This window comes from Lactuca virosa, chromosome 2 (genome assembly GCF_052849685.1).
Source record: "Lactuca virosa cultivar CGN04683 chromosome 2, Lactuca_virosa_CGN04683_v6, whole genome shotgun sequence".
Taxonomy (NCBI): domain Eukaryota; kingdom Viridiplantae; phylum Streptophyta; class Magnoliopsida; order Asterales; family Asteraceae; genus Lactuca; species Lactuca virosa.
In genome coordinates, this window is record NC_136427.1 from 153,163,141 (window position 1) to 153,178,170 (window position 15,030).

Sequence of the window (15,030 nt, forward strand, 5' to 3'; positions counted from 1 at the left end):
TTTTTAGATCATTTTGAATCACGTCAATCAGAGTTACTAGTCATGAGATATGGTCAAAATACCGACGAGGGGTCAAGATGGCCAACAACATCCTTCTTGTGTCTTCTTCTTGCCTAAGCTCACATTTTCCTCCTTCCAGCTTCCATATTGCTTCCAAGAATGTCTTTTATGCTACATATATTAAAGATAATAAGTACATTTTGTTTTATAATAAGCATAATTATAGCTAAAAGTATTAAGATATGATGTAAAATATGTATGCAGATATGCACATATCAATGAGCACAATTAAGATTAACATGTCATTGAACGTCAATGAATCTTAAATGATCCATGAGTTTCAAAAGTTTCAAACTGACAAGTTGCTTTGCCTACCTAAATAACTTTGTTGTGTGTTTATGACATCCTTTTACACATCGCAAAGCGAAAAATATGGATCCTAGCCTTCTTAATAATTCATTTCGGGTTGAAAATTATTTTAAGGACAAAATTCAAACTAATTAAATTTCTTTTCGTCTTATAGATGTCGAATGAGAACAACAATCCTCTTCCTCCTCCGCTTCCTCCCACGTGAAACTCGAACTTCTCACTTATCTCGATCCTACATAAGGATGAACTCACCAGTCGAAACTATTTGGACTGGATTTATAACCTAAGGATTTTCTTTAGATACGAGGGCAAAGAGTATGTCCTCAATGAGGATCTCCCTTGTATGGATGATAACGCCACTCCATAAGAATTAGTTGATTACAACAAGCATGGCGAAGAATATACTAAATTTGCTTGCATTATTTTGGTGACCATGTCACTTGAGCTTCAAAAGAGCTTCGAGAACGTTGGGGAGTTTGAAATTACTGAGCAACTGAAGGAGATGTTCCAAGAACAAGCTCTATAAGAAAGATTCGAGATAGTTGAATCCTTAATGGAATGTAAGCATCAATATAGGATTTATGTATGTGCGCATGTTCACAAGATGAAGTTGTGCATTGATAGACTAGGGAATTTAGGTGTCGAACTTCCAAAGGAGGTAGCCATTGACATAGTCTTGAACTTGCTTTCTAGTTCATATCATCAGTTCGTAATGAACTATAATATGAATAATCTCGAAAAGACCCTTATGGAGCTTCATGGAATGTTGAAAACACACAAAGCAATTTTGATTAAGATCAAAAGCTCCAACCCTACTGCTCCCATCTTGGCCATTAGGGGATGGTGGTGCGAACAAGAAGAAAAAGTTTTCTCATGGTAAAGGCAAAGCCAAGGTCGGACCTTTCAATAAAGTACTTAATATAAAATTCTATTATGAGATTGCTCCTAATACTGACTCAAAGGAGGCTATTTGCTTTTATCGTCAAGAGAAAGTTCACTGGAGACGTAGCTACCTAAACTACCTTGAAGACATGAAGAAGAATAGATCCAAGGGCATTCGCCTTCAAGTATTTTTATGATTGAACTTCATCGTATGTCAACTTCTAATTATTAGGTTCTTGATACGAGATGTGGTACTCACATTTGCTCGTATTTACAGGAACTAAAGGAAATTAAAGACCGAAGCATGGGGAGTTGAAACTGATCAATTTGTAACCAACGAACTGCACCTATTATGAAAATTGGGGAATACAAGCTTATGTTGAACAATAAATGTAGCACTTGGATCATGGTAAGTTTCATTATTGTCCTTTATTATTTAGAAGTTTCACATTTGGTCCTTGGGTAGTACGCGGGGAGTACCACATGGTACGCTTAGTGTACTAGCTGAGAAGTCAGTACACGGGGCGTACCAGATGGTACACTTAGCGTACTGATGCGAGGTTTGATCGAGATTCCGGGCACGTACGCGGGGCGTACACTCATGTATGCGGGGCGTACGTGCGACTTAATAAAACCCTAATTTAGGTTGTTGCACACTGTATAAACACCTTAAGTCATTAGGGCTGGCCTCTTTACTAATCTCTAAGCCTCCAAACCCTAGAAATCAACCCTTAGCCTCCTTTGTGGTGTTTTTGAGTCCTTAAGAAGAATTTGGTGGTTGTTTTGCTCTTTCTAAAGGAAGTAAAGAAGATTGAAGGTGCTTTGCTTGGTGAGAAGGTTACAGATCCAGAATCATCACCCTTGTTGCAAGCCTATTGAGGTATCAAGTTCACACCTTGACTTGTAAATGCTTAGATCTTTTCATATCTTAGTTTTTATGCTTTTGGTCCCTTTTTGGGTTATTTAGAGGAGTTGGGATGTTTTAATGACTTATTCTTTTAGATCTGATCTTGTTATGTACTCCTTAGGCATAAAGGTGCAAGCTTTATGGGGTATTGGGTCTCATGCATGCATTAAATCACATATTAAGTCCTTTTTAAGCTTAAGAGCTTCATTTAGCCATGCATGAACGTAAAGTTAGCAACTTTACGCGATAATCCAGCTCAAGGATGTCAGATCTACGTTTTAGAGCAGTGTCTTAAGGGATTAAGGGCTAAATGTGAAGGATGGCTGAATAGGAGGAGTATGCTAGGTGTAACACCCCGACTCCCAAGTATAAATTTTACAACTTTATATTCATATTCAAAGGCCTACTCGACGAGTTGGATACCCGAACTCGTCGTGTAGAATTGGATGTGGCCGCGTGACTTAAAGGACCTACTCGACGAGTTGGAGGACCCAACTCGACGAGTTGAAGCTGGAATATGAAACCCTATTTTTAAGGTTTGCATCCTATTTAAAGGACCTTAAGTCCTTCCTCCCAGCCTCCTTACCACCCTTTCACGTCCGGAAGAAGACCCTAAGCGATCTAAACCCTATTCTTGAGTGTGTGAGAGGCTAAAGTGTGTTTTTGGTGCATTTGTTGAAGAAGATTGGAGTTTTAGAAGCTTGGAACGAGAAGAAGCCTGTAGATCCAGTGTCTACATTGTCTTGGCTTGCATTTGAAGGTAAAAAGCCTTTACCTTGGCCTTCCATTTGTTAGATCTCTTCTTATGTGAGAAAATGGGCATTTTGGTGCAAAAATGGAGTCACTTTCTATCACACGCCCAAACCGGAACGGCAGAAACGTTCAGGGGCGGAGGACGTTATGTACAGTATCACAACAATTGTATAATAGTAATCAAAGCAACAACAACCATTGTATAAATAATATAAAGTTTACATTGTGTTCAAAACATTGCCTTATTTACATTAAAACTATAGCAAAAGATGTAATGCCCGTGTTTCTAGGCTAGGCATTAATATTGACATTATAGTCTAGGTTAACCTTTGTGACTCATTTTGGAGAAATGAAAAGGAATTATGTGAATATTATGTGTTTTATGTGTTTTATGCTTAATTATTAAGGTTTAATTAATTAAGAATAAAAATGAGCGTCAAAATTAAAATTTTAGATAAATCCGATATCTATTAAGAAACTTGTAGTGGGCGTGACAAGGATTACGGATATATAAAGAATGCCGAAATCCGAGTTATAACGAAGAAGTTATGACCTGTCGAAGTTTCGCGACAAACCGGCACGGGGCCGAATGTCGTAAAAAGTGAGTTTTCGATAAACTACTTTTTGGCCTTAGTGATCTAAACGAAACTCGTAGTGTTCGTTAAACCGAGAGTAGGTATAAAAAGAACGCCAAAATCTGACTTCGTATGAGGAAGTTATGATTTTTCGAAGTTTCAGCTTAGCAGTAGACAGCTAAAAACTCGAATTTTAGATCGAGTGATTTTTAGCCGACACGACCTAAACGAGAATCGAAGGTCTCATCATTAGTAGCACAACGGTAAAAAGTCTGACGAAAACGGACGTCAGATGAAGAAGTTATGAATTTTTAACGGATTTCCTATCCCGGTCTGTTAAAAATAATAATATAAAAATTAAAATGAAAATTAGCCGATGAAGTCTAAACAAAAGTTGTAGAGCGTAATTTTACCTACGCGTGCATATAAAGAACGTCAAAAACGGAGCTCGTATGCGAAAGTTATGGATTTTAGAAGTTTTTGCACAAAAATCGAGAAAATTCGCATAGTCACGTTTTTGCCACGTCACCCTCGCTTAGATCGTGCCACGTGTCCGAAATTGGTGAGTCATGCGAGCCACGTGTCCGAGCTGCTGAGTCATCCAAAGGGGTCCACTAGGAGTCCGACGTGTGTCCTATTCCTCGTGTCCGAGCCTTCGCGAGAGTGCCACGAACCCTCTACTTCGGACCCTAGGCCGCGGTCCAATCAGGAGGCGACACCGAGGCTTCGCATGCGCAGATCACGTGCGAGCACATGCGCACCCTCACCCAGCTGCTGCCGCGTGACCTTTGCTCCTGATGCCACCTGCCTTCGCATGCTGACTCCTCTCCTTCTAAGATCGACTTCGCACCCCTTTCTTCATATTTTCTTCATCTTAACATCCCCCAAAGCCCCGGTATCGATTATAACCCCCGGAATACGCCACGAAGAGCCCGAGAAGCCCGGAAATTTATCTTTTCGGTTTCGAAGCCCGACCCTCGCAGAGCCCGGTTTCTGAATAAAACTCCCGGTTTTATTAGAAACGAACGTTTTAGGAAACGAATTGCTGCCCGATTTTCATCAAAACAAGTGAGTGTATAGTCACTTTCATTTTACACATAGATATAAAGTATTTACCTTATAATACGTGCTATGTGTAAATATATTAATTGTTTATTTGAAGTGACTGTTGAGTTGATGTTTTATACAAGTTTTAAACTGTATAAGTATATTTATCTACAAATATGTTGGGTAGAACATGGGTAGATAGTGATGTGTGATAAAATAAAAGTAATGAGAGGCCTCGATGTGATTTGTGATTCAGTCTTCTAGCGGAGTTTGGATGACTACCACGGACTTTCTAGACAGTCCAGTGGGAAACATTAGCAGGTCCGCAACCTGTAGGTGTTAATGAACTAGAGTGTTCATTCGCTGTACTCCATCCCCCTCATGGTTGCCTTTAGGACATGTATGGCTGAGGAAACCCGTTAGCAGTAGTGTCCGTCCCGATGATATTCTTTAGGCTAGGTCCCTTGTGATAAGTGTTTAGGGACGTAAAGTGAGGATAACGGGAACGGGTAATCAGGGTTATTGTTGATTAGTGAACTTAATAAGTTTATTATTACTGTGGGTTGAAAACCCTATATGCTCACCAGGCTCCCAAGCATGACCCACTCAACTTTTTATGTTACAGGTAGTGGACCCCGAGCATAGTCGGTGGACGATGAGAGATTTTGGATTATAGGCCAGTAGTTGTAAATAACTGTTAAAAGGCTTTTAATGTCTTGTTTATGCTTTTGATCTGTATCGGAACATGATATCCCGAGGTTTTGATATGAAATGAAATTATATATTTCTTAAAGAAAGGTTTTGACAAACTTTTATCATATTTTGTTTTGGGGACCAATTCCGTAACATCTTTTAAAAAGATTTCTCTGATTTTATTTTAAAAAGCATAAATTAAATCGGTCTTTTCTGGCCGAGAAATTAGGGGATGTCACAGTTGGTATCAGAGCATTAGTTTAAGCGAACTAAGAAATTGTAGGATTTCTAGACTTAAACTTAGAATGCTAAGTGTTGATTGTGAGATGAGTGTCTACCATATTTTAGACACGAGCACTAGTTTATTTTAGGAAAGATGCCTAAAATGCCCTTATGTGCTAAATGCTATGTGTTTGCCATGTGTGCCATTATTTGTTCGGATCTATGGTCTGTTGCCGACCGGATCTGGAAACCTTATGTGTGTAGGATTCTAACCGTACGATTACGAGATTAGAACTAACATATAAACGTTTCGGAGTGATAAGGGAATTGAAATGTCTAACAAGGATAAACACCTAAATTCGCCTTATTCGGTATATAGATTGTAATGGCTAGAACTCATAGTGGAGTTGCAAATGCAAACGGAAACAGGGATCAACAACCTCAACCTCAAGTAGTTGAGCAAGTACCTATTGTAGGAGCTGCACCTGAGCCAATAACGATGGCTGGGGTACAAGCAATGATGCAGATGATGTTAGATCGCCAGATGGAGGAGACAAGGCGATTACTACAACAACATAGGGAAGAGACTACGATACCTGTTGAATAGCCCGTAGTGAATGAAGGGCAATCAGTAGGAGGGAACTACAGTGGGACTCTTGGTCAAGCCAACCCACCGATAGTTAGACAAAACAACTAGGATGGAGGAGCTGATGGACGCGGGTGCAAATATAAAGATTTCATGGCATCTAAACCACCATGTCTATCTGGAAGTCCGACACCGGTGGAAGTCATGAATTGGATCTCCGAAATGGAGACGATGTTTGAAAGTTGTGAGTGCAACGACAAACAAAAGACCGCACTTGCAATTCCTCTGTTAAAGTCTGGTGTGTTGAGCTGGTGGAAGTTACTAGCTGATTCGATGCCCAAGGGAGAAGCTAGTAAGATGTCTTGGGAAGACTTTGTGCTACAACTGAAATTGCAATACTGCTCAGAGCAGGATCTTCTGGAAATTAATAATGAGTTCCAGAATTTAAAGAAGGGAAAGATAAGCGTTACTGAATACGCTGCTAGTTTTACGGAAAAGATGAAGCTCGTTCCTCATCTAGTCCCAACTGAACTCTCTAAGGTTAAAAAGTTTGCCCTCGGATTACCAGCGGACTTTGGTCCGATGGTTAAACAAGCAACCACTTTGAAAGCCGCCATCTGGGCTGCTAAGAGTGTGGAGATTCAGATCAGAGAGAAGGGTCTGGAGAGGGCAGAAGTTGGTGAAAAGAGAAATTTTGAAGGAACTTCAGGTTCCAACAAGAGAAGCAAATTTTCAAAGTCCAAGAAGTTTGGAGGAGGAGGTGAAGTGAAATGGTATGAGAAGTGCAAGAAAAAGCACTCTGGGAAATGTAGTGAGGAGGTGACTTGCTTCAAATGTGGAAAGACTGGGCATTATGCCAACGTGTGTCCGACCGACAAGAGGGTATGTTTTGAGTGCCATGAAGAAGGGCATGTTTTTAAAGACTGTCCAAAGAGGAAGGATGCAGCAAAGCCCAATCTACCACCAAAGCCGAAGGCCAGAGCCTTTCAGATGACCCTTGAAGCTGCAAAAGAAGAAGTCGATGTCGCTTCAGGTACCTTTCTCGTAAATGAATTGCCTGCCCAAATTTTGTTTGATTCTGGAGCCAATTACTCCTTTATATCGCATGAATTTGGTAGAAAACTAGCTTTGCCTGTAGATAGACTAGTTAATGCCTTATTAGTCGAGATTGCTAGTGGCAAGTTTGTACCTGTTAGCCATCGTATGAAAAATATCCTCATTGACTTGGATGGGAATAAGTTCCACAAGGAATTATTGCCTATCGAGTTAAATGGATTCGACATAGTTTTAGGAATGGATTGGCTTAGCGCCAATGACGCCGAGATATTATGTAGGAAGAAGATAGTAAAAGTAAACCCGCCAGGGAGAGAGTCGTTTATGGTGTATGGAGACAAACGCAGAGTAAACTCTGGAATCATTTCCCTAATGAAAGCCAAAAAGTGTTTGGCCAAGGGATGTACATCATATCTAGCGTTCGTGATCGATGCTAAGAAGGAGAAGAAGGAGGTGCAGAATATTCCGGTGGTGTGTGATTATCCGGAAGTCTTTCCCGAATATCTTCCCGGATTGCCCCCTGGTCGACAAGTGGAGTTTCGTATCGACTTGTTACCAGGAACGACGCCGATAGCAAAAGCACCGTATCGATTAGCGCCAACCGAAATGAAAGAACTTATGACACAAGTTCAGGAGTTATTGGACAAAGGTTTCATTTGACCTAGTTCATCACCCTGGGGAGCCCCTGTGTTGTTTGTAAAGAAGAAAGACGGGAGCATGAGAATGTGCATCGATTACAGAGAGCCGAATAAAGCGACGATAAAGAACAAGTACCCATTGTCGAGGATCGATGACATGTTCGACCAATTGCAAGGTTCGAGCTATTTCTCAAAGATCGATCTTAGGTCGGGATACCATCAACTGAAGGTGAGAGAGCAGGATATCGAGAAGACTGCGTTCAGAACAAGATATGGACACTATGAATTTTTGGTTATGTTGTTCGGATTAACCAATGCCCCAGCAGCTTTCATGGATTTGATGAACAGGGTTTGTAAACCATACCTTGATAAATCCGTGATAGTATTCATAGACGATATATTGATCTATTCGAAAAGCAAGCAGGAGAATGAGAAGCATCAGCGTGAAGTCCTGGAAGTTTTGAAAAAGGAGAAGCTGTATGCCAAGTTCTCCAAATGTGAATTTTGGATTCAAGAAGTCCAATTTTTAGGTCATGTGGTTAACCAAGAAGGAATAATGGTTGACCCAGCAAAGATTGAAGCTGTGATGAAGTGGGAACAACCAAAAAGTCCTACGGAGATTAGAAGCTTTTTAGGATTAGCTGGATATTATCGAATATTTATCCAAGGCTTTTCTTCGATCGCTACTCCATTAACAACTTTGACCCACAAATGAGCTACTTATGCTTGGAATGAGAAGCATAAGGAAGCCTTTGAGAAGTTGAAGAAGAGATTGTGTGAAGCACCGATTCTTTCGTTACCTGAAGGAGTTGATGACTTCGCAGTCTATAGTGATGCCTCTGGAGTTGGGTTAGGATGTGTTCTGACCCAAAGGGATAAAGTGATCGCGTATGCCTCGAGGCAGTTGAAAGAGCATGAAAAGAACTACCCCACTCATGATCTGGAGTTGGCAGCGTAGTATTCGCCTTAAAAATATGGAGGTATTATCTTTATGGTACTAAGTATAAACTTTTCACTGATCATAAGAGTCTTCAATATCTCTTTAATCAGAAGGAATTGAACATGAGACGGCGGCGCTGGCTGGAACTACTCAAGGACTACGACTGTGAGATACTTTACCACCCTGGTAAAGCAAATGTTGTTGCTGATGCTCTCAGTCGGAAGGTAAATCTTGAAAAGAGAAGGCCAAGAGCGTTGAGAATTGAAGTCGTCTTGACAATTATGGGAAGTATAAAGAAAGCTCAGGAGGAAGCTTTAGAAAAGAATGACCGAAAGGAGGAACGTTTGGGAAAAACGTTGGTGTTTGATACAAACGGTCAGGGATTGAAGGTATTCAAAGATAGGATTTGGGTACCTAAGACGGGAGGAGTAAGAGGTCTTCTGATGGAAGAAGCTCACAATACCATGTACTCGATTCATCCCGGCAGTATGAAAATGTATAGGGATTTAAAACCTTATTACTGGTGGCCGACGATGAAACTCGATGTTGCTAAGTATGTAGCCGAGTGTGTAACTTGTGCTAGGGTTAAGGCACAACATCAGAAACCGTATGGGAGTTTAGAACCTTTACCTGTACCCATGGGTAAATGGGAAGATATCACTATGGATTTTGTGACTAAACTGCCCAGAACAAGGAACGGTCACGACATGATTTGGGTGGTCGTTGATCGCTTCACTAAGAGTGCGCATTTCATAGCCGCTAACGAGAAATGGTCTATGGATAAACTTGCGAATTCTTATGTGAAGGAAATTGTGAGGCTACACGGTGTTCCGTTAACGATTGTATCTGATCGTGACAGCCGTTCTACCTCAAGGTTTTGGAGGAGTCTACAAGAGGAATTGGGTACCAAGTTGTGTTTGAGTACAGCTTACCATCTGCAAACCGATGGTCAGAGCGAACGAACGATTCAAACATTGGAGGATATGCTGAGAGCATGTACCCTAGAATTCCAAGGTAACTGGGATGAACACTTACCTTGAGTAGAATTTTCCTATAATAATAGTTTCCACTCAAGCATCAAGATGGCACCTTATCACGCTTTGTATGGAGAAAAGTGTCGAACGCCATCATGTTGGCTGGAAGCTGGGGAAAAGCAGTTTATGGGACCTGAGATAGTCCATCAAACTGCTGAAAAGTTGAAAGTGATAAGGGAAAGGATGTTAGCTGCTCAAGATCGACAAAAGAGTTATGCTGACAAGAAAAGACAACCGATATCCTTCGATGTTGGAGATTCGGTTTTACTTAAAGTCTCGCCGTTGAAGGGACTTATAAGATTTGGTAAGAGAGGCAAGTTGAGTCCAAGGTTTATTGGACCATTTAAAGTTCTTCAGAGGATCGGGAATCAAGCTTACAAGCTAATTACCGGAAGAACTGGAGGGTATTCATAACATATTTCATGTGTGCTATTTGAGAAAGTTCACGGGAGATGTGCCCGACATAATTCCCATTTCTGAGTTAAGGTTGGATGAAAACAAGAGGTTGATCGAAGAACCTGAGGCAATCGTTGACCGTAAGACTAAGAAGTTGCGACGCAAGATGGTCGATTTAGTGCTTGTGCGTTGAAAACATACGAATGGGCCAAATCTCACTTGGGAAACGGAGAGTGACATGATGAGTCGCTACCCGCATTTGTTTGCTGATGTGTGATTCTGGGGACGGAATCATCCTAAGGGGGAGAGAATTGTAATGCCCGTGTTTCTAGGCTAGGCATTAATATTGACATTATAGTCTAGTTTAACCTTTGTGACTCATTTTGAAGAAATGAAAAGGAATTATGTGAATATTATGTGTTTTATGTGTTTTATGCTTAATTATTAGGGTTTAATTAATTAAGAATAAAAATGAGCGTCAAAATTAAAATTTTAGATAAAGCCGATATCTATTAAGAAACTTGTAGTGGGCGTGACAAGGATTACGGATATATAAAGAATGCCGAAATCCGAGTTATAACGAAGAAGTTATGACCTGTCGAAGTTTCGCGACAAACCGGCACGGGGCCGAATGTCGTAAAAAGTGAGTTTTTGATAAACCACTTTTTGGTCTTAGTGATCTAAACGAAACTCGTAGTGTTTGCTAAACCGATAGTAGGTATAAAAAGAACGCCCAAATCTGACTTCGTATGAGGAAGTTATGATTTTTCGAAGTTTCAGCTTAGCAGTAGACAGCTAAAAACTCGAATTTTAGATCGAGTGATTTTTAGCCAACACGACCTAAACGAGAATCGAAGGTCTCGTCATTAGTAGCACAACGGTAAAAAGTCTGACGAAAACGGACGTCGGATGAAGAAGTTATGAATTTTTAACGGATTTCCTGTCCCGGTCTGTTAAAAATAATAATATAAAAATTAAAGTCAAAATTCGCCGACGAAGTCTAAACGAAAGTTGTAGAGCGTAATTTTACCTACGCGTGAATATAAAGAACGTCAAAAACGGAGCTCGTATGCGAAAGTTATGGATTTTAGAAGTTTTTGCACAAAAATCGAGAAAATTCGCATAGTCACGTTTTTGCCACGTCACCCTCGCTTAGATCGTGCCACGTGTCCGAAATTGGTGAGTTATGCGAGCCACGTGTCCGAGCTGCTGAGTCATCCGAAGGGGTCCACTAGGAGTCCGACGCGTGTCCGAGCCTTCGCGAGAGTGCCACGAACCCTCTACTTCGCACCCTAGGCCGCGGTCCAATCAGGAGGCGACACCGAGGCTTCGCATGTGCATATCACGTGCGAGCACATGCGCACCCTCGCCCAGCTGCTGTCGCGTGGCCTTCGCTTCTGATGCCACCTGCCTTCGCATGCCGACTCCTCTCCTTCTATGACCGACTTCGCACCCTATAAATAGAAGGGTCATGCGAGCCTTCTCGGTTACTTTTGGAGTTTTGCCATTTTAAGCCCCTTTCTTCATATTTTCTTCTTCTTAACATCCCCAAAGCCCCGGTATCGATTATAACCCCCAGAATACGCCACGAAGAGCCCGAGAAGCCCGGAAAATTTATCTTTTCGGTTTCGAAGCCCGACCCTCGTAGAGCCCGGTTTCTGAATAAAACTCCCGGTTTTATTAGAAACGAACGTTTTAGGAAACGAATTGCTGCCCGATTTTCATCAAAACAAGTGAGTGTATAGTCACTTTCATTTTACACATAGATATATAGTATTTACCTTATAATACGTGCTATGTGTAAATATATTAATTGTTTATTTGAAGTAACTGTTGAGTTGATGTTTTATACAAGTTTTAAACTGTATAAGTATTTTTATCTACAAATATGTTGGGTAGAACATGGGTAGATAGTGATGTGTGATAAAATAAAAGTAATGAGAGGCCTCGATGTGATTTGTGATTCAGTCATCTAGCGGAGTTTGGATGACTACCACAGACTTTCTAGACAGTCCAGTGGGAAACATTAGCAGGTCCGCAACCTGTAGGTGTTAATGAACTAGAGTGTTCATTTGATGTACTCCATCCCCCTCATGGTTGCCTTTAGGACATGTATGACTGAGCAAACCCCTTAGCAGTAGTGTCCATCCCGATGATATTCTTTAGGCTAGGTCCCTTGTGGTAAGTGTTTAGGGACGTAAAGTGAGGATAACGGGAACGGGTAATCAGGGTTATTGTTGATTGGTGAACTTAATAAGTTTATTATTACTATGGGTTGAAAACCCTATATGCTCACCAGGCTCCCAAGCATGACCCACTCAACTTTTTATGTTACAGGTAGTGGACCCCAAGCATAGTCGGTGGACGATGAGAGATTTTGGATTATAGGCCAGTAGTTGTAAATAACTGTTAAAAGGCTTATAATGTCTTGTTTATGCTTCTGATCTGTATCGGAACATGACATCCCGAGGTTTTGATATGAAATGAAATTATATATTTCTTAAATAAAGGTTTTGACAAACTTTTATCATATTTTGTTTTAGGGACCAATTCCGCAACATCTTTTAAAAAGATTTCTCTGATTTTATTTTAAAAAGCATAAATTAAATCGGTCTTTTCTGGCCGAGAAATTAGGGGATGTCACAAAAGATAAGACGTAATTCTACTATGCTCCGTCTTCGTAACACCTGAGAGGGTACCTGTCTACTAACTTTCCTGAGAATACAAGTGGTTTGAAAAAAATGTCAACATTAAAGTTGGTGAGTTCATAAGCATTTTTGTTTTATAAAGTATGTTCCTTGTTCTTTGAAAGTGTTACTGTGTTCCTCCAGAAAATCCTATATATTCTTATTAGTTGAATGGAACGTAGTCTTAGTACCTTAAGACAAAAATTGTATAAGTTTCTTACACTTAAAGAATGATGCTTTGAAATTATGTAATTAATCGCATTTGTTTCCAGAAAGTTGGATTGTAAATCATTTGCTTGTAAAATAATGATGTTTATTCTGGAAAATCCTATATTTTCCATAAGTTGAGTTGTAGTCTAATATGATCCAAGACCGAAAAGTAAAAGTATTTTCAACACTTAAAATAGTTATAACTAGTTTTATTTGTATATAAAAATATTTGAAGAGATGTGTTTTCACGTAAAAATCCACGCATAGTCGTTTATCATGTGAGTTTTCATAACCGTACTAACGAATGATTTGCCTGCCGCGACGTTCTTCAAGCGTCGTATTGTCTGATATTTGTCACCCATAACCTGCCGGTCGTGCTGTAGCTAACATCTAGGGTGCAGGGTCATTAATCCCGTATAGATCTATACACAAGTATCACGCTCTCCGGAAGGAGACTCGGGTTATAAAATAGGACTTGCTGGTATACCTTGGTAGGTACGACGAAGACATTGACTCACAAATTTCCAACGAGTTTACGTGTTTTTGACCTGTAAGTGCTCGTGTGTGTAATTGTTACCCTTTTTGTTGTGTTTATAAAATATAAAAATAACCGTATTTTTATATAATCGTTTCTTTGCCCTGAAAGTGTGGAATAATGTGAATGTTTCCCAAACTATACCTATTATAGTTTAAAATATATGTTTAGTTGAGAATGAAAAACCATTGTGTTTTAACGTAGATTGCATGTAAAAATTTATAAATTTGGTAATAACGTTGTTTCTCATATTTAATAATATTACGTAAAATGCTTATAAAAGATGAGAAAGCGTGAATAATGATTTGTATATTTTCACAAGTTTCTTTGTGTTTTACTTGTATTCCCCCCTTAAAACATAGAAAAAGTTATAAAAAGTGTAGGGGTATGAACTCACCTTATGTGTAGTCGTGGTGTGATAAACGAGACAGAAAACAGTGAACTTTGATTTAGAATGTGACACAATAGTCGTATCCTAATGTTTAAACACATAATAATGCGTGATTATAATGATACTAATCATAAGTTGGTTGTGAAAACACATGATTTCCATAGGAAACTTACCAAAGGCTAATATCAAACTTGAAGCAAAAACCTCATGGAGAAGTTTTGGTCTTGGAATGAAAGGATGTGAGTCTTATACTTGAGAGTGAATGGAAAGAATAATGTTTACTATTTGAGAGAGAACAAGGACGTTCTTGTTTACTGAATATGTAGAATGAAAGTGATTTCTATTGATGTATCTTATATATGAAGGAACTTATGAGGCGGTTGCATTGGTAAATGAATCTTATCACCTTGGTATGCTAAATTTGGATAAGATATGAAATATTTAAGGTGTTTACAGATGAAATTATGTAAATAAAGAGGGTTTTCGGACATAATATGTTCTAGAAAGAGTGTTTTCGTTTCTAAGGTCAAAAGGAAAAGAGTTTTCGGATCTATAGTCAAAGGGAAAAGAGTTTTCGCTCATGGTCTTCTAGAAAGGAGGTGTTTTCGGATCTAATCTCTTCCACTACTAGAGAACAGATCTTTAATGACGCACAATTTATGACACACAGTGATTTATGATACGCAAAAGCGTGTGACCTAAAAATAATGTCAGCTCTCTAGAAATTTTAAGGATTTAGGACGCGCATTTTTGCGTGCCCTAAAATTAGTGTTAGAAAAAACAAAACACGGAGGGCACTTATTATAAAATGTGTGTCATCTAAACATGTCGCTTTATAATTTTTAATGAAACGCGCTCTTTAGAAACAAGCGGGAAAAAGAAAAACCCAAAAATTAGAAAAGCCCGCTTTCGCTTCCCTTTTTACCCTAATCGACGATACTTCTTTCCCCTCCCCATATCGACCGCTAACTACTCCCCTCACACTCCGACCACCACTTTGTGCTCTTTCCTGGTTGTCGACCCTCTTCCATCGTCGACCCTCCGCCAACGTCACATCTTTTTCAGCGCCTTCTTCTTCCATCGACCTTTTTCAGCGCCTTCATATGCAGATT